Source organism: Macaca fascicularis, chromosome 6 (assembly GCF_037993035.2).
Source record: "Macaca fascicularis isolate 582-1 chromosome 6, T2T-MFA8v1.1".
NCBI lineage: Eukaryota > Metazoa > Chordata > Mammalia > Primates > Cercopithecidae > Macaca > Macaca fascicularis.
In genome coordinates, this window is record NC_088380.1 from 188,128,692 (window position 1) to 188,144,270 (window position 15,579).

The 15,579-nt window shown below is 50.1% G+C and overlaps 1 pseudogene; it reads right to left on the reverse strand.

Annotated features, from left to right (window-relative positions):
• Positions 1–1,936: 1,936 nt before the first annotated feature.
• Positions 1,937–9,802, reverse strand: LOC102138654 (protein O-mannosyl-transferase TMTC4 pseudogene; annotated as a pseudogene).
• Positions 9,803–15,579: the final 5,777 nt, after the last annotated feature.

The window sequence follows — 15,579 nt, forward strand, 5'->3', positions numbered from 1 at the left end:
CAACCAGCACAAAAATCCACTGTTAAAACAGTTCCTTTGTCAGAAAAATGTCCTGCATGCCCATGTGCAGCCAACCCTGGCTCTCAGCCTCCAACCTAGACGACCTGCTTTCTGTCTGTACTGATCTACCTTTTCTGTAAATTTCATATAAATTCCACTCATAGAAACGATGTGAGTGGAATTGCTATGTTGTAAGCTTCACTTTGCTACACCAAAAGGTTAAACATAGGGTTACTATACAACCCAAGACCTCCACTCCTCAGTATATACGCAAGAGAACTGAAAACGTGTTTATGTGAAGAATTGTACTCAAAATGTTTACAGTATCATTGTTCATGATAGTCAAAAAGTGGAAACAACATAAATGTCCATCAGTCGGTGAATGGATAAACCAAATGTGCATTGAAGAGGCCTCGTTGTCTGGGGTAATACTTGAGGTCCGTTGTCTCATGGTCATGAAGATCGAGGAAGTGAACACACACAGAGTGAGATGAAAAGCAGAAGTTTTGTTTTGTTTCTGAGATGGAGTCTCACTCTGTCGCCCAGGCTGGAATGCAGTGGTATGATCTCAGCTCACTGCAACCTCTGCCTCCCGGGATTGAGCAATTCTCCTGCCTCAGCCTCCCAAGTAACTGGGATTACAGGCATGTGCCACCACGCCTGGCGAGTTTTTGTATTTTTAATCGAGATGGGTTTCACCATGTTGGCCGGGCTGGTCTCGAACTCCTGACCTCCTGCCCGTCTCGGCCTCCCAAAGTGCTGGGATTACAAGTGTGAGCCACCGTGCCTAGCCAAGAGCAGAAGTTTAATAGGAGAAAGAAAGATAACTCTCTGCTACAGAGAGGGGTCTCAGAAAAACGGGTCGTGGCTCCACAGTGAAATGCAGGGGAGTTACTGAGGAGCTGGTGAGCAGGTGGTGTCTGATCTACATCGGGCAAGAAAAACTGATTGGACCAGGCATGCCATTTGCATAGGCCACGAATCTCAGGTAGTCCCCACCCTAATCTTTTACTATGCAGATGGGTTCTCTGCCTGAGCTGCGCCATGTTGCCCATTTCTTTTTTTCTTTTCTCTTTTTTTTTTTTTTTTTTTTTTGCTAGTTTGTAATAATTTTACTGCATAAGAAATTACAGAGATTGTGTAAATCATTAGGTCAACAGCGCACAGAGAAGAACAAAACAAAAACACAGTTTGGATCAAATTAAAAAACAGCAGGAACAACTCAATTCTTAAAAATATCACAAATTCCCCGAATGAGGCTCCATTTGAGAGAAAATTTTGCATTTTCTGGATAGAATAATGTCTATAGTTTCATTAAGCAAAATGGAAAATGGCTTTTCAGTTTAAAACACTAAAAAGCAACTTACACAGATGTGTTGCCCTCTTCACCTGGGATGTAACAAAAATAAAGCTGTGAGGCTGCCTGCCCTTGCCTAAAGCATGGCTTGAACTTTCTATTGATAGTAATCGTTTATGTAAAATATTACATTACATAACCTCCTACGTATTGAAATTGCCCAAGTCAGAGCATTCAAAAACTACTGCAAGAGTCAATTTCTTCCTATGGGGAAAAGCAAATAGATGTGCTACATGTTAAAATTTCCATTCCTCATTCGATTATTTGTCCCATTCCAAACATAAAAATACGAATAAATATTTCCTTACAAAGGAAGTTCACAGTATATTGTTTTTTTAAAAAAAAAAAGAGATAAAAAAACAAGAATCTTCATTTGCTTTGTCATTAGATAAAAATGCTAACATATAGACACGTTCAATATTTATACAAAGTGTAGGAGTCAGTCTATCCTTTCTTGGTCATAATTGAAGTTTAATAGTGCTAGTCCATACCTGACAAGGCTCAGATCCCAAATGTACGTTCAATTCTACTAAAAGTTGCTCAAGATAATTTTTTCTCTTTTTCTGTTTAATTAAAAAAGACAATTTTGGAATTTTAGAATTACACTTGAGTTGTCTGAAAAAATACAATTTCAATGAAAAATCATATCAAGCATTCAAGAGTATATTGCTAGTGCCATAATCTTTTTGCATGTCTTTGTTTTCATAGAAAAAAATCAATAAAATAACTTGTCTAAGACTTTTAAATGGTTAAATGTAACCACATACTATTAACGATATGCCTCATGCACACACACACTCAAACTCAAAACATGAAGGAAAAAGGATCAGACGTCTTTCTTCTGCCTTTGTTCTAGCTTTCTTCTTAGCAGACCGTAGTTCTCCTTAGTTCCTAATGTCCTGGGGTCAAGCTGCAATGAGATTTCACAGTGTTTCTTGGCCAAGTCTAGGTGTCCCCAGCGTGATAAGGCACAGCCACGTTTCCACGGTAACCTGCAGAATCTGGATTTGCTTTCATTGCCTCGAGGAACAAAGCTTCAGATTCCTTGTATTTCTGGGATTTCCCCAGCACCTTTGCCAACGAGAACATGACAGAGGGATCATTAGCTGTTCATTCCAGTGCCTGTCTTCCAACTGCTTCAGCTTGAGCTAAATTACCTGTATTTTCGAGCAGTGTCATCACGTGCTCCAGGCCAGGCTGTGCTCTGGTGTCAGCTCCTCTCTCCTCGCATTCAAGGCATCCACGTGGCGACTGAGATCAGCGTACAGAGCCCGAGGCTGTGGTGACAATCTGGGTGTTTCCTTCTGTGTTTAATCGCCCTCCGGTAACTTCGCTCAGGCTGTTCTGCAGGATGCCTGGATCCGTCCACGCAGCGGCAAAGTCTGGCAGTGTTTGAACAGCCAAAGACGGCAGCTCCTCAGCTTCCTGTAGCTCGTGCCTTTCTTTTAAGCTATTTCCAAGATTATTCACGGCACGAACATACTTGGGAATTCATCTTACCGCTTCCTGGTGGCACCTGCTGGCTGCTGTCTGGTTGCCTTTTTCAGCCAGGTTGTTGCCAGTGTTGTGGGGAACTGAGGACGCAGACCGGGCCTCTGCACAGCCGCTCCCCCTCCGCCCCTGGCCCCTGCACCCCAGCACCTCGCTCAGATCCCCAGCACCTTGCCCAGATTCCCAGCACCTCGCTCAGATTCCCAGCACCTCGCTCAGATTCCCAGCACCTCGCCCAGATTCCCAGCACCTCGCTCAGATCCCCAGCACCTCGCCCAGATTCCCAGCACCTCGCTCAGATCCCCAGCACCTCGCCCAGATCCCCAGCACCTCGCCCAGATTCCCAGCACCTCGCTCAGATCCCCAGCACCTCGCTCAGATTCCCAGCACCTCGCTCAGATCCCCAGCACCTCGCCCAGATTCCCGGCACCTCGCCCAGATTCCCAGCACCTCGCCCAGATCCCCAGCACCTCGCCCAGATTCCCAACACCTCGCTCAGATCCCCAGCACCTCGCCCAGATTCCCAGCACCTCGCTCAGATTCCCAGCACCTCGCTCAGATTCCCAGCACCTCGCCCAGATCCCCAGCACCTCGCCCAGATTCCCAGCACCTCGCCCAGATCCCCAGCACCTCGCTCAGATTCCCAGCACGTCGCCCTGATTCCCAGCACGTCGCCCAGATTCCCAGCACCTCGCCCAGATTCCCAGCACCTCGCCCAGATTCCCAGCACCTCGCTCAGATCCCCAGCACCTCGCCCAGATCCCAGCACCTCGCCCAGATTCCCAGCACCTCGCCCAGATCCCCAGCACCTCGCCCAGATCCCCAGCACCTCGCTCAGATTCCCAGCACGTTGCCCTGATTCCCAGCACGTCGCCCAGATTCCCAGCACCTCGCCCAGATTCCCAGCACCTCGCCCAGATTCCCAGCACCTCGCTCAGATCCCCAGCACCTCACCCAGATCCCAGCACCTCGCCCAGATCCCCAGCACCTCGCCCAGATCCCCAGCACCTCGCTCAGATCCCCAGCACCTCGCTCAGATTCCCAGCACCTCGCCCAGATTCCCAGCACCTCGCCCAGATTCCCAGCACCTCGCTCAGATTCCCAGCACCTCGCTCAGATCCCCAGCACCTCGCTCAGATTCCCAGCACCTCGCCCAGATCCCCAGCACCTCGCCCAGATCCCCAGCACCTCGCCCAGATCCCCAGCACCTCGCTCAGATTCCCAGCACGTTGCCCTGATTCCCAGCACCTCGCCCAGATTCCCAGCACCTCGCCCAGATTCCCAGCACCGCAGCATCTGTGAGTCTCTTCCTCGGTGCATTTGCTCAGGGCTGCGAATCCCAACGTCAGCAGCACGCGGCGCCCGGCGCTGGGGAGGGACAGGACTCGCTCCGTGACCAAACCATGAAGCCCACTCGGAAGAGCAGGTTCCTTGCGGAGAGAAACGGGATGACGAGAAATCCCAGGCCCAGAGTGAGGATCCTTCGCTTGTGGCCGCGTTCAGAGCCCAGGGCGAGGCATGTTAGGCCGACGAGGCAGAGCCGGAGCGCTGGTTCCGTAGCAGGTGCAATTACCCTCCAGTCGCTGAGGACTTGGTGAGGGGGAGGCAGCCCACGGACCCATCAAAACACAGTCGCCAGGGACACAGCCTGCCGGGCGTTCAGTGAACAGCAGTAATTGTAGTTTACGGCCCCCCCCCCCCCCCCCCCCGCAGGCTGTCAGCAAAGGAGGCCGCGTTGTCCACCTCGGGGAAGGCCGCGGCCGTGCCTATGACCCTCCCGGGCACGTAGAGCATCCCAGCCCCTCGGCAGGTGAGCAAGGGTCACTCTGAAGAGGAGGCCCCGTTCCTGAGCTCCGAGTTCTCTAATGACTTGTCCCTTCTGGACAATTTCCAGAACACCGAATTCGCCCACCACCAAGATGTCAAATCCCGCGTTCAAACCCAGCACGGTGATCCCTCGCTCTTTGCATGGCAGGGCCACTGCTCCCGGAAAGATAGCAGCCCCCGGAAGGTGGAAGAACGTGCTCCCTCCCTGTGACTTTCTCTAAATGCTTTACAGTAGCCAAGGAAAGATAACAAGAACAGTATGTTGCCCATTTCTTTATTACTGTACGTGTGGTAACGAAAAAAGGAAGATGGAGCCTCCGTGTGGGACACGTCTGGCCCTTTTCTGTTGGCAGGGCTGCCAGCGTTCCCTGGTGCAAGCTTCCGGCTGGCTTCTCTCTGTTTCAAGCTCCGTTTTTCAGGCTGCTCTTTGTCAGAAAAGAAATGATTTTGGAGGCTGCTTTTTGTTGGAAGGGAAATTCTGCCGAGAACTCTTTTGCCCTTACTATCTGCCTAAATAATTTCTTTCTACGTTTTATATCAGTATATTCACACAATGCAACTTTTTTTTTGAGAGAAGGCCCCACTCTGTTGCCCAGGCTGGAATTCAGAGGTGGACTCACAGTTCACTGCAACCTTAAACTCGTGGGCTCAATGTTCTTCCCACCTCAGCCTCCCGAGTAGCTGGGACCACAGGTGGGAGCCACCACACATGGCTGTTTTTTAAATTTGTTCATAGATGCAGTGTCCTCCACCTTGCCCTGCCCAGCAGGCTTAGTGACAGGAGCCTCTCCAGTTCCCACCCATGAAGGGGTCCAAAATCAAGGGAACAATCCCGTCTAATCGGCAGGTCTGAGTTTTTTCCCCAATTCCAAATTAGATCAGCCCCTTTGTGGGTGAGGCTACTGGTGAGGCTACTGGTTTTCAAGGCCGGCCCAGCCTAGGACATCAAGGCGGGGTGTCAGAATGGCAGCAGCTCCAGGCAAGAAGGCTGCAAAGTCCTGCTGTTCTAACTAGAGTTCTGGCAGCTTTTTATTATGAGTATATGAGCGTATATTATGAATATATACTCACATTATTATGAGTATATATTATGAGCTATCATCCATTTGATGATTTGCTTTTGGTCAATTTTGAGAGCTCTGAAATGACTGCTCTTGACAATTGTGTCCTATTTTATACTTTTGGGTGTGGGAACAGATTTGCCAGCTTCTGCCCTCTGCCAGGCCTAGAGGCCCACACTTCACTATTTTTGAGTGTATAAAGTGGATGGACCATGTGCTGTGTAACCACACTCCTAGTGATCACATCTGATTGTTTCCTTCTAGGTTTTCTACAGTACAGTGATGTAAGGAACAACCACACATTTCTTGGAGTATATTTATAGATGTTTCTGCCATAAAAGCATAATCTTTGAAACATTAACAACACATATACAAACCATGTATCTCATCAATATGTCATGTACATGTACAACAAACACATCAAAAGCATATAGCTGATTGATGAGGGAATTGTCAGGATGGTGAGTCTGAGTCACAGGGAGTTGGAGAAGTGGGGTTATGCACTCAGGGAGGAAGAAGGATGGATATAACTGCTAAGTTTGATACAAAACAGGTTAATAAATCCCAAGGCAATAAACCTGTAGCTTCTGGGCTATCTTTTATACACAAAGAGAATCATTTGGATCTCCACCACACAAGGCTACACCTTATCATCCAATGTCTCAGTGAATTTTAATAAGTAGTAAACAGCAAGTCACAGAAAGCTACCTTCCCCTGTGTCTGAGGTTCTGCATGCAGCAGCAGCAGCATCTCCTGGGAACTTGTTAGAAATGAAAATTCCTGGACCCCAGCCCAGACCCAGCAAACAGACTCTGAGGATGGACCCCAGAGATAGGTGTTTTTTATTTATTTATTTTTATTTTTATTTTTTTTGAGACAGGTTCTTCTCTGTCGCTCAGGCTGGAGTGCAGTGTAACGATCATAGCTCACTGCAGCTGTGGCTAAGGTTTTTTTTTTTACTTTACTTTTTGTAGAGTACTAGGGTTTCCCCTTGTTTCCCTTGAACTCCTGGCCTCGAGGGATCCTCTGGCCTGGACCTTCCAAATTGCTGGGATTACAGGCATGAGCCATCGCACCTGGCCTGAGATTTTAAGTATCTTAACACACTCTCAGCCAGGTGTGTGAGTCATGCCTGTAATCCCAGCACTTTGGGAGACTGAGGCAAGTGGATCACTTGAGCCCAGGAGTTCAAGACCCACCTGGGCAACATGGGGAGACACCCATCTCTACAAAAAATACAAAAATTATCCAAGTGTGGTGGCAAGCACCTGTGGTCTCAGCTACTGGGGAGGCTGAGGCAGCAGCACTGTTCTATCGCATAGCAGTCCAAACTGGAAACTTCCCCAATGTCCATCTGTGGGGAATGGATACATAAGGTGTGATGCTGACAATAGTAAACGTCCACCTGAGCCTTGAGCTCCTGGGAAACGGCGACTGTTAAGAAATCCTCCACCCTCTAAAGCAGTTTGGAAATTTTTCAAGGAACTTAGAACTACCCTTTGACCCAGTAATCTCATTACTGGGTTTACATCCAAAAGAAATAATTGTTTTACCAAAAAGACACATGGCACTTGTGTTTTCATCGCAGTGCTATTCACGATAGCAAAGCCATGGTGCTCATCCATGGTGGATTGCATAAAGAAAGTGTGGCACATATACACCATGGAATACGACACAACATAGAAAAGAACAAAATCACGTCCTTTGCAGCAACATGGGTATAGCTGGAGGCCATCATTCTAAGTGAGTTAATGAAGGAACAGAAAATCAAATACTGCATGTTCTCACTTGTAGGTGGGAGCTAAACACTGGGTAGTCATGCACATAAAGATGGCAACAAGGGCTGCTGGGGACTACTAGGTGGGAGGGAGGAAGGGAGAGGGGAGGGTTGTGTAACTAAACGGGGTGCTATGCTCAGTACCTGGGTGAGGGAGTACCAAACCTCAGCACCACACGGTATACCCAGGTGACAAATCTGCACATATACCCCTTGAATCTGAAATAAAAGTTGAAATTATTAAAAATAGAAGAAATGGGCCGGGCGCGGTGGCTCAAGCCTGTAATCCCAGCACTTTGGGAGGCCAAGACGGGCGGATCACGAGGTCAGGAGATCGAGACCATCCTGGCTAACACGGTGAAACCCCGTCTCTACTAAAAATACAAAAAAAAATTAGCCGGGCGCGGTGGCGGCGCCTGTAGTCCCAGCTACTCGGGAGGCTGAGGCAGGAGAATGGCGGGAACCCGGGAGGCGGGGCTTGCAGTGAGCCGAGATCGCGCCACTGCACTCCAGCCTGGGCGACAGAGCGAGACTCCGCCTCAAAAAAAAAAGAAAAAATAGAAGAAATGCCCCACCTTCCTGTAGGCCTTTGCCCTGCCACGTGGATAAGGCTCATGGTGAACCCCTGTTGACCAACGATGAGGCCAGATCCAGACCCCCCAAATTCCTGATCCTCAACTCATGAGTGACTAGCTGAACTGTTTGTCCATACTGAACAATCTGGATAACCTGTTGAACCTGTTGTTCAATACTGAACAACCTGTTGACTTGTCCGTACTTTAGTCGGGCTTCCTGGTTCCCCACAGGCTGTGACCTTGGCCCACCTTGAGCAGCACAGAAATCCCCCTAACAGCCCCTCCTCAGAATCTCAATTTCAGGAGAGAACTCTCCCCCATCCACTGTCCCATCTGTCACTGCTCATCCCACCCCACCTGCCCCAGTCTTTCTAGCTGTGCTGACTCCTCCCTGCAAATGTGAAGGCCTCTCTGTAGCCTGGGATAGAGGTTCTTGCTGTCAGAGGAGTGGGCCTCCTACTGCAACAGCCCCCTCCCTACTGCAGTGGGCTGTCCTGAGGCTGGAGTGCAGTGGTGCGATCTCCGCTCACCACAGCCTTGACCTCCTGGGCTCAAGCAATTCTCCTGCCTCAGCCTCCCCAGTAGCTGAGACCACAGGTGCTTGCCACCACACTTGGATAATTTTTGTATTTTTTTGTAGAGACCGGGGTCTCCCCATGTTGCCGAGGTGGGTCTTGAACTCCTGGGCTCAAGTGATCCACTTGCCTCAGCCTCCCAAAATGCTGGGGTTACAGGCATGACTCACGCACCTGGCTGAGAGTGTGTTAAGACACTTAAAATCTCAGGCGAGGCGCGGTAGCTCATGCCTGTAATCCCAGCAATTTGGAAGGTCCAGGCCAGAGGATCCCTTGAGGCCAGGGGTTCAAGACCCACCCGGGAAACAAGGGGGAAGGTCCTTGTGCGGGTCTTTGGTGACCATAGCAGGGTGGGTGCTGTGGTGCCCCGTGCAGATCCTCAGTAGCCACTGCCCTGAGGAAGGGAAATGCCTCACCCAGGGCCATGCCTCCTCCCTGGAAGCAGCCAGAACCCAAAGACTGATTGGAACGGGGCACAGAGGCCAGGCCCTCCCACCTCAGCCTCACGTTCCTGCAGGCTCCTCCCAGAGCCCCTGGGGTGAGCTGAGGCCTCAGTGGTAACCGTCTGGCGGCTCAGCTCCTCCCTCTGCCCAGTCACACCTCCCTCCCTCCCTCGAGGATGTGATCCCAAGAGCACTCCCCCAAAAACTTCCTGCATAAAGCTCTGCTTCCAGGCCGGCGCGATGGCTCACGCCTGTAATCCCACAACTTTGGAGGGCCAAGGCAGGTGGATCGCTTGAGCCCAGGAGTTCAAGACCAGCCTGCGCAACATGACAAAACCCCTTATTTACGAAACAACAACAGGAAAAAAAAAAAACACACACACACACAGAAAAAAATTAGCATGGCGTGGTGGTGTGCACCTATAGCCTCAGCTACTGGGAAGGCTGAGGTGGGAGGATTGCTTGAGTCTAGGAGGAGAAGGCTGCAGTGAGCTGTGATCGAGCCACTGCATTCCAATGTGGATGACAGAGCAACATGCTTCCAAAAAACACAAACAAACAAAACGAAAAAACCAAGTCTCCACTTCAGAGGCATCTGCTGGGAGCCCAGCGAGCCCAACCTGAGAGTCGGCGTGAGCTTCCAGGGGGCGTCACGCAAGTCATGGCACTGGGGCGTTGTCTGCGTGAGGTTCCCATTGTGTCAGAGCCAGACCTGAGCATGCATCCGGGTCAGCCCCAGCACACCCTAGGAGCCTCAGTGTCTTCACCAGGAAACAGACAGCAGAACCTACCATGCAATGACCATGAAGAGTCTAGGAGTTAGCACCTGCCGGCCCAGGGAACAGTCATTCAGGACAGCTGGGGTTAAGTAGGGACACTGTCCCGCAGAGGCAGGTGGCCGTGGCCACAAGGGGTGCGTGGGGGTGAGGGGCACTAGTACCTGAGTGTCTGTCTGGTGGGACCCTCCCACTTCGTACCCTGCCTGGTTTCCTCATCTGCAAATGACCTGATCTAGAATCTTCTTTCTAGGTCTAGATTGAGGGCCAAGCACATGGAGACTGGGAAGGAGTGTGCGGAACTGGGTGGGCTACTGAGCGCTTGGGAAAGGGCGGCTTCCTCCAGGGCAAGCCTGTCTCCCAGGGTCTGGAGGGCCTCAGGGCTACAAACCGCCCCTCAAATCAGCCTCCTCCTAAGGGCTCAGGAGACACCCAGTGCTCCACCCAGATCGGGCCTTCTGGGAGAGGGATGACCCCATCTGGCAGTTGAGAAACTTGCAAAATGTCAGCCTACAATGAAGTCTTTGGGTCTCAAATCAGAAGAGATCATGTAGCTGGTGGAAGGCAGTTGAGTTTTGGCGTCAGGACACCTGCACTTGAATCCCACATGGATTTGAGTCACCTCTTGGCTGTGTGACTGAGGGCAAGTTAAATGCCTCTATCGTGGGCACAAGGATAATGAAGACTGCCGCCTGGGGTTTTAGTTAAGATTAGAGTTTGGAAGTTCACTGTGAATGCCTGGCATATAGCAGGTGCTTAAATAAGGAGCAGCTAGCATTAACAAGCATCAGGATTTTTTTCTGTAGGATGTAAATTTTCAGATCCAAATGCCAGCACATTCATTCTGGCCAATGGAACAAAAGGAAAACATTTTACATTGAGGCTGTACTAGGAAAGCCAGGAAACAAGGTCACAGGGATCCACCAGGGGCCACAACAACTTCTGAAAAAAATAAGCTTTTTTTTTTTTTTTGAGACGGAGTCTCGCTCTGTCGCCCAGGCTGGAGTGCAATGGCCAGATCTCAGCTCACTGCAAGCTCCGCCTTCTGGGTTTACGCCACTTTCCTGCCTCAGTCTCCCAAGTAGCTGGGACTACAGGCGCCCGCCACCACGCCCGGCTAGTTTTTTGTATTTTTTAGTAGAGACAGGGTTTCACCATGTTAGCCAGGATGGTCTCAATCTCCTGACCTCGTGATCCGCCCGTCTCGGCCTCCCAAAGTGCTGGGATTACAGGCGTGAGCCACCGCGCCCGACCCAAAAATAAGTTTTTAAAGAGCAGCCCTGACATTGGGAAGCTGGCGTGGCACTCACAGCCGCACCATACTGTTCTCCTGCTGGACATAAGCAGCCCCACAGAACGCCAGCCCCAAACAGAGCTACTTGGAGACAAAGATGAAAGGAGACCAAGCCAGGCCACTTCATCACTTCGTCTAAGCACAGATGTGAGAAGTTCACTGCACCACCCACAAAGCACCAAACACTCCCAGCCAAAACCAGTGGCTGTTTCTTCTTTGTCAGTTACAGCTTATTCTTCCCTCTAGTCTTCCCTTCTCATAGATTAGGTATCTTTTATCAAGATACCCAGTCATGGAACCACCCTCACTTTCTAACAGCATCCAGTTTAAAGCAAACTCAGACATTGCCCTCAAATCCCCAGCTAAAGACCAAATCCTATTAATACCTTCTAAGACCCCGTTCCCGGGAGACACCCACAATTCCCTGAAGTGTGTGTTCTCCTGCACTGCAATAAGCAATAATCCCAACTTGACCAACTGCCTGTACGTCCTTGGTGGTCTTTGGCTGGAGGGCATCGATGGTTCCTAAGCTTCTGGAAGTATTCTATGTTCCTGCTTTTGTCATCCCTTATCTGTTACTCGTTAATGATCAGTTGTTCAAAATGAAGTGCAAACAAGCCAGTGGGGTGGGGTGGCACGTTCCTGTACTCCCAGCTATTGCTTGAGCCCAGGAGTTAGGGTACAGCATGGGCAATGCAGCAAGACCCCATCTCTAATAATAAACCCCAACCCCACCTTACTCAATGAGGTCCCATAGACTTGTCCAGAGCACTGAAGAGGCTGTGTCCTCTCAGAAGGGTGGGCTGCAGCTTCAGAAACAGACAGAAAGGAGGTGGAGCTCCTACAGACACCCATGGAGGCAGGCACAGCAGTGATGCCCCAGAATCAACACCCCAGGAATCCTAAGGAAGGAATGAAGGATCTGCTGCCCCTGCCGGGTTCCCTGCATGGTCTTGTCCATCACTTGACATTCCTGTGAAATTGCACCAAGTGGCCCATCTAAACCTTGGTCACAGCCTGTGGCTTTTGTGGCAGCCACGAGGAAGGACAGACAGGCTCTCGGGGTGCAGTGGTGAGCAGACAGGTGAGCAGCAGGTCATAAGCTTACAGCCAAGGGCAGAAGACAGTGACAAACCAGGTGTTACAGTTTAACTTTATCACTGTTAAAAATTAAGGGACGTCCAGGCGCAGTGGCTCACGCCTGTAATCCCAGCACTTTGGGAGGCCAAGGTGGGCAGATCACCTGAGGTCAGGAGTTCAAGACCAGACAGCGAATATGGCGAAACCTGTCTCTACTAAAAATACAAAATTAGCTGGGCATGGTGGTGGGCACCTGTAGTCCCAGCTACTCAGGAGGCTGAGGCAGGAGAATCTCTTGAACCTGGGAGACAGAGGTTGCAGTGAGCACAGATCACACCAGTGCACTCCAGCCTGGGCGACAGAGCGAGACCCTATCTCAAAAAAAAATTAAGGGACAACCTCAGTGAAAATATTTGCAACACATATAATGATTAGGAGATAATATACACATTACATATAAAATATAACAAATGTCTGGAATAAGTAAATATTTATATTTACATATTAAATACAGGTAAAGAACTCCTAAAAATTGGTTAAACCATTAAAACCTGCATGGGGGAAAATAGCAAAAGATATGAACAGGTGATTCACAGAACAAAGTAAGTGGATGTATAAGAAATATACTCAATTAAAACAATAGTAAGACATTTCTTGCTTAGCCAATTGCCAACGTTGCAATGATTTATAGAACCCACCAAGGGCAAGAAACTGGGGGCCTAGCACCCTGCTTGTGGGAGCACAAGGGGTTCACCTTCTAGAGGGCAGTTTGGGAGCAACCAGAGAGGAAAGAAACCTTTCTTTTAAACCAGCCTTCCAGGGCTAGGAAAGTCTTCTGAAAATCCCGGTACAAAGAAATCTGCACCAAGACTTTGGTTCTGGGGCAGGAAGAACCACGAAGATCAATGGAGTGGAACTGAATCCACAGAACCCACAAAAAGACCCAAATGTGTTTGGGAACTGAGAGAACAGTGACCTATGTAAAAGAAAACCAAGTCAAAAGTGAGAAAAATTAATGGTGGGGATAATGGTGTGGTTACAAAAAAAAAAAGGAAAGTGGGACTGCATGGGACTGGAGGGAGAGGTGGGTTGGAGCAAGTTTGGTTTTTTCCCCTTTCCCTTGGTCAGCAAACTACCCTCCAGCCAAATCTAGCTTACAAGCTATTTTTCTACTGCCCAGTGAGCTAAGAACATTTTTTACACTTTTTACCGCTTAAAAAGATTAAAAGAATAATATTTCATGACATGTGAAAATTAGATGAAATTCAAATGTTGGCGTCTGTGAGTGAAGTTCCGTCGGCACACAGCCTCTCCCTCTCGTTATGTGTCACCTTTGCCGGCTTTGGCACTAAAAGGGCAGATGTGGGTCCTTCCGACAAAACCGAAAAGTTTCTGTACGTGGCCCTTGCAGAGAAAGCCTGCAGACCCAAGCCTTAGAGAGAGGAGTTATGAGATTTTAGGCTTTGGTGTGGGTGGCTGGGGAGGTCCCTTGGTTCAGGAAATGGTGATTCCAAAGGCTGTTGCTGTCTGAGCGCCGGTGCTGTCCTCCTCCTCTGTCCACCCCATATCTAATGCATTCTGAGCACTCGCTGGGCAGTCAGTGCAGGGCGGGACAGTAGTCACGTGTGGCTTCCCAGGGCATACAGTCACGGGCCCCTTAACAAGGATGCAGTCCGAGTCCGAGAAATGGTCGTTAGGTGGTTCCTGGCGTGAACATCACAGAGTGCCCTCACACCAGCCTAGACGGTGTACTTCCTGCACCCCTAGGCTGGGTGGCATAGCCCGTCACTCCAAGTGACGTCTGTTCTACGACAGTACGGCTATGACATCACGAGGCCATAGGAGTTGTTCAGCTCCGTCATGATCATGGACCACTGTCTCGCATGTGTCCCTCCTTGCCTGGAAGGTCGCTGTGCAGTGCATGATGGCACTCCCATGTCAGGGGGCGCCTCGCTGGACCATCTCGTGCCACTGCCCACTGTCTGCCACTTTCCAACAGCTCCCTGCCCTAAAGCCATCCTGTTACTGCTTTTCCACCATTTCTTCCTCTGTGCATGTTACCCCAAACTCTGCAGGGACTACCGCTCGCCCAACATGCATTCTGGAACCTTCTGCAATCCTGTCCCACTGCCCCTGAGCAGAAGCGGCAAGCAAGGGTCACCGCAGCCCAGGCGCTGCCTCTGTCCTGACCCTCTGTCCAGGTCCACAGGCATCTTCCCCTCCCCGGGGTGGAGTGCAGGCTCCAGATCAGTGTCTGTCTCCCTGTCTTGGTCCAGGTTGCTATAACACGATACCATGCGCTGGGCGGCTGAAACAATGAACACTGATTTCTCACAGTTTTTCAGGCTGGAAGTCTAGATCAGGGTGCAGCACAGTGGAGTTCTTGGTAGGGATCCTCTTCCTGATTTATGCCCAGCTGCCGTCTCACTGTGTCCTCATGAGAGAGGGAGAGGAACCAGCTCTCAGTCTCAGTTCTGTCTCCCCATGAATCCGAGAGTGCGCTGAGGCCAGGAATCTTTGTCCCCAGGCACAGCTACTCCACAGGCTGAGGTGGGAGGATTGCTTAAGTCCAGGAGGTTGGTGCTGCACTGAGCTGTGATTGCATGACTGCACTCCAGCCTGTGAGACAGAGTAAGACCCTGTCTCAAAGGAAAAGAAAGAAAGAGAAAAAAGAAAAGGAAGTTTTCATGCCCAATGTGGTAGCATAAGGGGGCATGGGAGACCTGACGAGAGGGTGTGGCAGACAGAGGAGACGGCGGCAGCGGAACTGTCTGGGGTTTATGGTGGGCATGGGGGTTGAACAGCAGGGATGCGCTGGCACCATTTCTGAGGGAGGGGACATTTGGGGGAAGCTGCTTGAGGAATGGGAGGCCATGAGTTCGGGCATGGAGCTGGAGCTTCAGGGCCTGGAGAAATTGGAGTGGAGATGACAGAGGAAGTATCCATATCATATCCTCGGTTTGCCGAGGATATGATGTCTGTGCCGCCGTGTTGACTGCAGCACTATTCACAATAGCCCAGATAGGCGAGCAAAGCAAGCAGCCATCAGAGAAGGAGTGGGTGGAGACAATGTAGGGGATGTGCACAACAGAGCACCACCCAGCCTTAAAAAGAAGATAGTCCTGTCACTAGTGACAACATGGACGAGCCTGGGGGACGTGTTAAGTGACATACCGCATGACCTCACTCTTATGTGGAGACTAAAAAGTGTAACTCACAGAAGCAGAGAATAGAATGGTGGTTGCCAGAGCCTGGGTGGTGGGGAGGGGTGGATAAAGGAAGATGGTCAGGATACAGGATTTCAGTTAGACAGGAAGAAAAGA